The sequence below is a fragment of the Somniosus microcephalus genome, chromosome 8, assembly GCF_052327205.1.
Source record: "Somniosus microcephalus isolate GS21.2 chromosome 8, FLI_Smic_1.0, whole genome shotgun sequence".
NCBI lineage: Eukaryota > Metazoa > Chordata > Chondrichthyes > Squaliformes > Somniosidae > Somniosus > Somniosus microcephalus.
Window position 1 is genome coordinate 127277374 of NC_140994.1, and position 11195 is coordinate 127288568.

Consider the following 11195-nt stretch of genomic DNA (forward strand, 5'->3'; position numbering starts at 1 on the left):
GTGGAGCGCAGAAGATCCATTCTGTATCCAGAGAGTGGCAGGAGGCCTTTGCCACGCGAGTACAGAAGAGTGTGGAGGGAGGTGGCTCAGAGAGTCTCCTCAAGCAGCATGGTGCCTAGGACCCATCTCCAATGTAGGAAAAAGTTCAACGACCTCACTCGGGTCGTCAGGGTGAGTGCATTTTTTTCAAAACCTCTCCATCCCTCCATCTCAACCTCACTTTATGGCCAGAGGGTCTTAAAAGCCCCAATGCACAACACTCATCCAACAGCTATGGCCCTTTCATCAAACACACACGCACATTCCACAATTTGCATACAGTAAGGGCTATTCAACTATGGGAGGCATTTCAGGCAAGACCATGGCTGCATACAGTAAGGGCTTTTCAACCATGGGAGGCATTTCAGGCAAGACCATGGCTGCATATTTACTCAGACGCCGTCCTTTTTCTTGCAGGCCAAGCTGTCTCATAATAGGAGACAGCAGCAATGGACCGGTGGAGGGCGGCCTCAGCTGCAACCCCTCAGCAATCTTGAGGAGCGCGTCCACAGGATTGTGGCAAGCCGGGTGATTGGTCCCGTCGCCACTGGAGATGCCGACCCCGTTCTGGACAGCAATGGTAAGGTCATCACCTTTTTGTCCTCTCTCCTTCCACTTGTTCCTCACAACAGCAGCCTTTGATACTTTCAATCCAAATCACTAAATCGCTGAACTCATGCCTCCCTTGCTGCCACCCTGTCCTCACGCTAAAGCCACTCTTGTACCTCCCTGCTTTCAGATGGTGATTCACCAGGTGAGGAGACAGGCCCTCAAGCTGCCAGTGGGAGTGAAGCTGAAGGCAAGGAGCAAGAGGAAGCCGGAGCATCAGCGCCACCCTCTACCGAGGCAGCCCATGCCCACACTGGGAACACGCCTTCCCTGGAGGGGAGCAGGGGGGAATGGTCTGATAAGGGTAAAGCTCCAGGACCCAGCGGGCTGCAGCAATGCAATGGGGGTAGGGAAGCTTGGGGGCCTTCTCCCCGGAGGGAGAGTATGGCTTTGAGTCCTGCTGCACTGGACACAGAGGAGGAGTGGGTCCTCGCTGAAATGAGCGCCCAGGTGGAGCACAGGTACACTGAGCTCATGGCTGCAGTGGCAAGGGTGCCCGAATCCATTGAATCACTGGCAAGGAGTGTGGAGCACTTCACTGTAGCACAGGCGGCTGCCACACAAATGCTTAGTGCTGCAATGCAGTCACTGGCTGCTCTCATGCAGACGCAGACTCAGACCACGCAAGCACTGACTGCTGCCACCCTCGCTGGATCGGGCACATTTCCCCGGGGCTCTCACTGCGCCACAGCAAGCCAGCAATCTGTGCTCCATCAGATTGCTTCGGATGCTGAAGTGCTGCCCCGTGGGAGTGCCAGTGTGTCGGTCAAGCAGGGAGTTGCTGTCCTCTCTCAAGATGACAGCATTCCTGATGCTGTATTGATTTCTTTGTGGGTTCAATGACGAGACATTTATGAAAGAGAATTGGCCTAGAAATTGAGTAGCCTTAGCGCCGCATTTGAGGCGCTAGAGGGCCTAGCGCCGGAGTTATGGCCAGTTTAGAAATTCCCTGGGGCCCTAGAATCGGCGGTAGACCGGTAGCGCTGCGCCGGCACCGATGACGTCATCGGTATGCGCAGCGTCCCGGTTGCCATGGTGACGGGCCCCAGCGCCGAAATTGAGTTGCGGCCGCCTCGCCCGTGGCAGCCGCAACTAAGATTTTTTCAACCGAGTCTTCCCCGAGTTAGCGCCGGCGCATTAAGGTCGCGCGGCGGCCGGCCGCTTTCCCGCCGGCCGCCTGCCCGCACCTCCCTCCCCGGACTCCTCCACCCCCCCCCCCCGCGGAACAGATGCGTCTGGCCTGCAAGCCCGGCACTTCTCCGAGGTGCCGGGCTCATTTTTTTCAATATTTGAACGGACAGCGGGCGGGTGCAGGCAGCTCCTCCTTAACTGAAGGAGGAGGCCTGCACTTCCCCAGCCTGCCGCACCGCATCGGGTCCCGCAGCGCCGGATTAGCGCCGCAATGCGGCAGTCAGCGCCCATTGGGAGGCGCTCACGCCCGCCAGTAGCGCCGGCAGCCGTCTGGGCGCGGCGCTACTGAATTTTTGGCGCGCGCAGGGGGACTTAGCGCCGGCGCTAAATTTCCGGCGCTAAAGCCCTGGCGCGGCGCCAACTCAATTTCTAGGCCAATGTCTTTTAATCTAAAGTCTGTTCAACTCTTTATACAGCATTTCAGGAGACACCATGCTAGTGATCCATCTAGAACGAAACTGAAACTAAACCAAACTGCTTTTCTCTGTCACATGACCTCTGCTGGTCAGGCATAAGTAATCAATACATGCAAACATGCTGGTAAAGCATCATAATCAAACAGGCAAATAACATCACTATTTGCTGATATCATTACATCTCCCTTTCTTAAAACAAAAGTATTTTACTTTTAACTAACAACATGTTTTCTTTGTATTAATCTGCATTTTAACGGTAACACTTAATGAACTTACATTATCATTATCATGATCAAGGTTTTTTAACCTTGCTTTGTGTGTTCACATGAAATATGTAACTACACTAGAACTTGAAGAAAGAATAAGATAACATTACTTCCTTCTATAACAATAGTCCTTAAATTTGCTCAATGAGTCTCTCAGGAGGCTTCACGTGTCTTGAGGATTTTCTGATTGATTGTCCTTGAATCTGAGTTGTTGCCTCAGCTGATGGTTTCTCAGCTCAGTCACATACTGATCAATAGTCTCACCCGTTTTCTGTACACATGTGAAAAATCTGTGCCTCTCAAACATCACGTTACGTTTAGGTATGCAGTAGGCCTCAAACTGTTCCATTATTTTATCTAGCTTCATTTTGTCTCCATCAGCAGCGAATGTGAAGTTATTATACACCTCCAGCGCTTCATCATCCACGACATGTAAGAACAGTGACGATTTCCTTTTATTACTTTTCTCGTCAGCTCCGATTGCTGATAAATACAACCCCACACGTTGTTTGAACCTTCTCCAATTTTCAGCCACATTACCTGTCAACTGAAGCTTCGCCGGTGGGAGTAAACCTTCCATTTTTTACTTCGTTAGCTATTCTCTAATGGTAAGTAACGATGTTCTCTTTTGGCTTGCTAATCTGTGGAGAGCTGATTTAACTTCAGATTTTTCCTCTTCATCTCTTTCAATCACTTCTGACACCATGTATTGATTTCTTTGTGGGTTCAATGACGAGACATTTATGAAAGAGAATGTCTTTTAATCTAAAGTCTGTTCAACTCTTTATACAGCATTTCAGGAGACACCATGCTAGTGATCCATCTAGAACGAAACTGAAACTAAACCAAACTGCTTGTCTCTGTCACATGACCTCTGCTGGTCAGGCATAAGTAATCAATACATGCAAACATGCTGGTAAAGCATCATAATCAAACAGGCAAATAACATCACTATTTGCTGATATCATTACAGATGCCACCACTGGCACTTCTCCACTGCAGTTGCCACCACCTGTAGGACAGACTGCTGCCGCCCATGCAGAGTTGGTGCAGTCAGCAGCCGGGCCATCCAGGCCCAGAGCTGGTCCAGGCCGTCCTTCAAGGGCATCTGCAGTCTCAGGTTGTGACAATCAGCAGCCTTCCCCCAGCCTTGCTCCAGACACTGGGGTCCCATTACGGAGGAGCTGCAGGGTGGGAAGGGGGGAATTTCGCAAGGGAAGGAGATCACCCTCGAAGGGCAAAAAGTAGGAGGTGTGACAAAATGTTTTTCATTGTTTTATTGAAGGCCGAGGTTCGTGGCCAAATTTTTGTAACTGTTTTGGACATTGTCTCCAGGTTGTGTGAGCCAGTTATGTGAATGACTGCTTTTTTTTGTATTTCTTTCTATTAGTTTGTCATGTGGAAATGAGACACACAGAGTTTGTCAAATAAAGAAGTGTCTGTAAACAAAATGTACATGTTTGGTCTTTGCAATCATGGTTGCCTTGACTGGCTTAGGGGTTGCGGGATGGTTTCATTCAGGTTGTTTGAATGGCAGAAGCCATTTCCTCAGAGGGGGCCTAGAAGCGACTTGCTATGAGCCTTTGATGGATGGCCCTTCCACTTTATACATTGTGTGCCTCCCTCCCGCCTTGGTGCTGCTGATGATCATCCTCCTCATCTTCCTCCTCCTCTTCCTCCTCCTCCTCTGCTGGTGCTCCAATGCCTGGTGGCATTGGCTGGGTCCTGAGGATTGCAAGGTTATGCAGCATGCAGCACACAACAACAAAGTGGGAGACTCACTCAGGCAAGTACTGAAGGGCTCCTCCAGAATGGTCCAGACAGCGGAACACGCCGATTGTGTGCTCAACGATGTTCCTGGTAGCTTGATGGCTCTTGTTGTATCGTAGCTCGGCTGGGGTGCTGGGCGTACGGAGTGGTGTCATCAGCCAGGTGCACAGAGAATATCCCTTGTCCCCGAGAAGCCAACCTCCTGGGTGATGCGGTGCCTGGAAAAGGTCTGCCACAGAAGTCTGGCGCAGGATGAAGGCATCTGAAGGCTGCTGCCAGGAAAGTGGGCATTGACAGCAAGTATCAGCTGTCTGTGGTCACAGACCAACTGGACGTTTAAGGAATGGAAGCCCTTTCGGTTGCGGAAATCCTCGGCATTCTCTTGCGGCGCACGCAAAGCCACATGCGTGCAATCAATGGCGCCCTGCACCATGGGGAAGCCCGCTATCATCACAAAGCCCGTTGCGCGTTCTTGCTGCTTGTCCGGGTTCATGGGGAAAGAAATGTACTCTCGTCTCCTTTTAAAGAGGGCATTTGTTACCTGACGGATGCAGCAATGCACCGCGAACTGGGAGATATTGGCGATGTCCCCAGTAGCTGATTGAAATGAGCCGGTGGCATAAAAGTTGAGAGCCACTGTTATCTTCACTGCCACTGACAGAGACGTCCTGCCCCTCAGTTGAGGCTGCAGATCTGGCTGAAGCAGGTGGCAGAGCTCAGAGACCACCTCCTTGCTGAATCGCAGCCTTCACAAACACTGCTCCTCAGACATATTAATGAGGAGAACTGTTGGCGAAAAACCCTGGGAGGGTAAGGTCTCCTGTACAGAGGCCTGTTGGCCCTCCTCCGTCTGGCCATGATTGCCACTCTCTCTCTGCATCTGTGCCCTCCGAATGTGATGGAGAAGGACGACGTTCCCATCCATTGCAGCCCCCATAGTATCTAGGCAATCAAAGTTATGAAGTTCAAAAAGCAAAGTACCTGCAAAGTTATGGTCAGAAGCCAAAACTACCTCAGACAGCGTTGACTCAATGCAGAAATCTCTCTTTCTCTCTTTGTCTCTCTCAAAATCTCTCTCTCTCTCTCAGAACGAGTGGTGCAAAAATGGCTACCACACAAAAGCCAGGAAGAGGCCCCCTTTAAATAGCGCCCCCCAGCCCCACAGCGACTGGGAAGCGTTCCAGTCAACCTGTCATTGGTTGCGCCAGGCGGAAAGGAGGGGGGTGCCACTCAATTTCTGGTCCGGGGCGTCACAAGGGCGTTGCACTCTCGAATGACGTCAAGACCTGCGTGCGCAGGAGATCGGGCGGTATTGTTTAGCGCCGCCGCAAAATGTCCGGTCAATTTCGCGAGGGGCGCAGATATCACCGCGCCCGGGCGCTAGTTGCTTTGCGCCCCACTTAGCGCCCTCTTAAGGCGCTAACGGGAGGCGCTACCAACTGAATTTTTCCCCCATTGACCCATAATTTGTGTTGTTTGAACAAAAAAAAAGCCTAAATTTTTCAATCCCTCTTATTTGTATTTCCTCATAGCTGGCAGGATGTTAGTGAATCTGTATTGTACCCTCTCTAAAGCCTCAATATCCTTCCTATAGTGTGAAGCCCAATACTGCACACAGCACTTTAACTGAGGTCTTATTTAGATTTTATATAGGCTCATCAGCACATTTTGGCTTTTATATTCTTGTGATAAAACCTAAAATTCCTTTAGTTTTTTTACGTCCTTATCAATCTCAGGTGTTGCCTTAATGTCATGCAAACTTGTACCCCCAAGTCCCTCTCTTCCACACCACTCCCCTACTTTCATTCATGCTATAATTACTTCTATGAATGTGTTATCTTTTGATAAATGTATGTGCAGCAGACAATCTGATGTGGTGGATGTCTGCTGGGGTGTCTTGGAAGGATGTATTGGCATGAAAACTTCATGCTGTGTGAACCTCCTCATCTATCGGAAAGGCCATCTCTGATTCAGACACTATGCACAGATCATTGTGCAGCAGATGGAACAACTCTATGTCAGCCTATCCTGTAAAGCACAGATGGTAGAGACAGGACAGCTCCTACTTGTCCAGGTGCAGGTCCTGGGAGGGTGATGGTTGTGGGTAGGTAACACCTTGGGGATAGTTACACCTGCATTTGCTTTCCTCTCACAAACACCTCCTTATTTCAGTTATGTCGGGTGTTCAGAATCCCAAGGAATACCCATTCTCTCTTCTTTGTAAGTTGTCACGTAAAAGCCAGCAGTACGCAAGAGTAATGTAAAAAAGACATCCCAGCAAACTAACTAATGCATGGAGCAAAATGTAACCACGGGTAAATAAAAATGTAATAAAAATGTTTAAACTTGTCTTGCTCCCTTAGGAGACCTGCTTAAGCAGGGGAGTTCCTAAATACACACGAGTGCACCCAATTCCTATGGGAGAGGCTTGAGTTCAGTGCTGACCTTGGTCCATTTAAATAAGGATTTAAATATTTTAGTGAGGCAGTGCATGCCAGTAGCTTACTTGTTTTTGTAAAAGTGAAATCAAATTAGGATTACGAAAAACATTCTATCTGGCTCAACAACAGAAAATGCTGGAAACACTCAGCAGGTCAGGCAGCATCATGGAGAGAGAAACAGAGTCAACGGGGTCGATTTTCGTTCAGGTGCGGGGAATTGGCGGTTTCCCCGAATTTAGTGATTCCGACACGATTGTAAATGGGTCTGTGAGATTGATGCAAATTTAACACAATTGGCCAATTGATTTCCAGCATGTGGGAAGCCTTGGCAATTGAGTATTTCCAGTCAGAAAGTCGCAGTATATGACATCATCATTGCTGCTGCTTTTAAGGTCCACAGCAAGCCTTGCTTCCTCTGCAGGCTTCCAACCTTCCACATTAAGATGGCACAGGAGCCTGCAAGAGGAACGGCCAGCGGGAGGGCCAGATCTGCGCCCAAATTTGATGAGGCTTCACTACAGGCATTATTGGATAGTGCTAGGGCCCACAGGGAGATCCTGTTCCCTTCTTCAGGAAGAGGCCTCCCAGCCAGACCAAGGCTGTGTGGCTAGAGGTGGAAGGCCAAGTCAACTCCTTGGGGCTAACAATGAGTACGTGGTTGCAGTGCAGGAAAAGATTCCATGACCTTCTTCGCACTGGAAAAGTAAGTACTGTATGATGTTTCCATCACCCTCAATCTGATCCCCATTGCCTTTCCTCACCAGCACTCAGCTTTCGCAATCTCTTCTTGCATATCCCACTAGACACTCACATCCATGTACCCTTACCCATTCCCTCTCTCTCTATGCTCACATTCACATAACTATTCCACCATGCAGCCCTCACACTCCCTATCACTCTGATGCTTTGAACACAACTGACAACACACAGGGAGGGCCCTTGGTCTTGCAACCTCACTCCATCTTTGTCTCCTTCTAAGTAACTATGCTATGCAATCTCTGCACTCACTCCTTCATTCTCACTCAACCTCCACTTGTCTCCCTCATTGCAGGAAAAGAGAGCTCACAACAGGAGAGAGCGAGCCAGGACAGGAGGAGTGCCGCCCTAATTAGCCCAGCTCCCCCCCTGGAAGGAAGGCATCCTGGAGATCGCCAGGGCTGACCGAGATGTGGGCGTTGGGGAAGGACAGGCAGGAGCATCCCCGCAAGCTAGTGACAGAATAGTTTTCCATCTCTCTCATTGGCATTGCATGAGTCGCTGATAATGATTCTGAAGCTATATCATATGGACTTATGATCATCTGCAGAGTGCAATGTGCATGTAACCCTGGCATCACATCTCTAACTTTTTCCTTGACTCCCCCACAGGACCATCGAGAGCCCCCGTCCCCACTGTGCAGGAGGAAGAGCCTGAGCAGCCAAACTCCTCAGAGGAATCTGCAACCTCTGAGAGTGCAGCGTCATCAACAATAAGCGCACCCAACACCAGCGCAGACACTCACACCTTGGTGGGACCTTCAGGACATAGAGTAGAGTTGCCACCTGGTGTATCACAGCTCACAAGTGAGCATCAGCAGACTGTGGAGACAGGGACAGCAGTGGAGAGTCCTCGTCGGAGGGCGCAGGGCTCTGCCAACTCGGCTCAGCTGCATGTCGACCTTCTGCCTCTGGGTCCATCCGTAAGATCAGAGGTGATGGAACTCCAGGCACAGATGCAGGCGTCTCTGGCAGGTTTTGTTTCTAGGGTCGCTGTGAGTGTGGAGCGAATGGAGGAGTCCATAGCGAACATGAGCAGAGCCTTTGTGGAGTCATTGGCGCATGAACGCATCACCACGGAAAGGATGGCAACCTCCGTGGAAAGGATGGCTACAGTAGAGGAGAGGATGGCTATGGCCATGGAGGAGCTAAGTCGCCACATTGTTGAAAACATGGTGAGTGTTCAGAATAGACTGACATCTCTGGAGGAGCGATGGTCAGCTATTGAACAGAGAAACCAGACCTTCATGGCAGGCCCTCTGAGTAGGACTGCCATTGTAGAAACGGGTCCCCATGGCCCCCCTGATGTGCAGCAAGCTGCTCTCAAGCCACTTGCAGGCACTGAGGGGGACCTGACCCATGAGAGGGAGGTTGGTGGCAGACCTCAAGGAAAGGGGGGCTCCTCTCCAAGTGCTCACAGTTCCATGCTACTGCAGAGCCCTCGGTCAGAGCCACCCAACGGAGATAGAGGTCTCAACCCCTGCACAGCCGCAGGAGCAGCAGACTGCTGGCGAGCCCTCACAGTCTCGCCATCCCAGAGGACGCCCGCCAAAGGTGTCGAGACAGGAGCAGCAGGAAAGTCAGCAAGGGGCCTCCACATCTGCTGAAGCCACAGGGGAACCACTACGTAGGAGCACGCGTAAGAGGAAAATAAAGCACTAATAGTCACAAGGATAGTCACTTGGGTGAAATGTTGTGTTTATTTTTTAAATGCCATCAGTTGGTTATTGTAAATAAAATTTCTGATGGCAACTTCTGCAGTTGTGGCGTGTGTCATTTCGCGAATGGGGCTGGAGGTCCTCTAATGCCAAGAGGGGAAGGAAAAAAAGGCCTCCCATGCTTCTGGTAGGTGCCTCAGTTGAGGAAGCGCTGAGTGAGGGTGGCAAGAGGGGTCTCGCAGGAGGTCACACTGGAGAAGTGTGTGAGGCTCCAAAATTCCACAGCTGTGGTTATGCCTTCAAAAAGTTCCCCCAGGCCTGAGACAACAAAGTCCTGCCACCTGCAAATGATGACTGATCAAATATCCTCTTTAATGTTGGACCTGCAGCTGATAGTCAGCAAGCCAATAGTGTTCACGCCAGGTTTCACAGGTGTCATCCCCACCAGGCGCGTTTTGCATGGGAAAAGGGTTAAACAGGCAAGGGCCTGTTAAAATGGGATTATAAAGACCAGTCAGTGCTGCTTAAGGGCCCTAAAGACCAGTCCCGTCTGTTGCAGGTGGGACTGATTCGGGTCAATCAGGCACACCTAGGTTAAAATGGCATGGAGGCGGGAACCAGGCGGGGGGGTCGCGACCCCTAGGTTTTGCGATTTTAACCCCCCGCACGCCTAAAAGCCCGCCTCACGGCCCAATGAAAATCGAAGCCAACGTTTCAGGTCTGTGACCCTTCGTCAGAACTGGAAAAAGTTGGAGAAGTAACAGATTTTTAAGCCAGTGAAGGGGCAGGGAAAGGGAAGAGGGGAGGAAAGAACAAGGGAAGGTCTGTGATAGGCTGGAAGGCAGGAGAGATTAAAAGACAAAAAGGCTGATGGTGCGAGGCAAAAGGAGATGGTAATGGGACAAGTTTAGAAACAAAAGATGGCTCTAGATGAGATGTAAATGGCACTGGCAGAATCATCTATCTGGCTCTCTCTATCTGTTCTGTCTTTTTCTGTCTCTGTCTCTGTCTCTGCTTCACAAGTGTCAGAAATTAGAATATCTACATTTTCTAACTGTCAACAAAAGACAGATGAGATAATAAGATGCTGTCAGTTGCTTCAAAATTCAATTTTTTTTAAACTGAACTAAAATTAGGATGAACTAAGACACTTTCTCAGCTTAATATACTTTCTGAAGTTTATAGAACACAAAACAAAAGCTACAACAGATGTATAATCAGTACACCGTCAATTATTTCTCATGCTTTCACACCCTCTGTTAAAAAAAACTCATTATAACTGATACTTGAATAAAGCTTTTGAACCTTATCCTCCTTTTCTTTAAATAATTTTGAAAAACAACTGTTAGAAGCTAAAGAAAGATATTCCATCAGTATAGCTGACTGAACAGTACTAATGGCACCCTGAGAAATTAGAGTCACAATACATGTTCAGAATCTGCATTCAGCTAGCAAAATCACAGCTGTAGGTAAATATATTAAATCCAAGCCCAGGCTTTTGACATATTTATTACGGACACAGTTATCCTTGTGGCCCATCCGAGTGAGATTGTTGGCTTACTTTCACAGGCTTACCTCATGCCTGATACAGATGGACTTTGACAGAGATCAGGGAACATAAGAACATAAGAAATAGGAGCAGGAGTAGGTCACTCGGCCCCTCGAGCCTGCTCCGCCATTCAATAAGATCATGGCTGATCTGATCCTAACCGCCAATCTACTATCACAGAACCATCTCCTGAATCTAACAGAATTAGACACACGAAATAGGAGCAGGATCAGGCTACACGGCCCCTGGGCCTGCTCCGCTACCCACAGGGCCATGACCGATCCGAACCTAGACTCATGTCCAAATTCCTGCCCGCTCCCCGTAACCTTTAATTCCCTTTACTTCTAGGAAACTGTCTATTTCTGTTTTAAATTTATGTAATGATGTAGCTTCTACAGCTTTTTGGGGCAGCATATTCCATGGACCTACCACCCTCTGAGTGAAGTAGTTCCTCCTCATCTCAGTTTTGAAAGAGCAGCCCCTTATTCTAAGACTATGCCC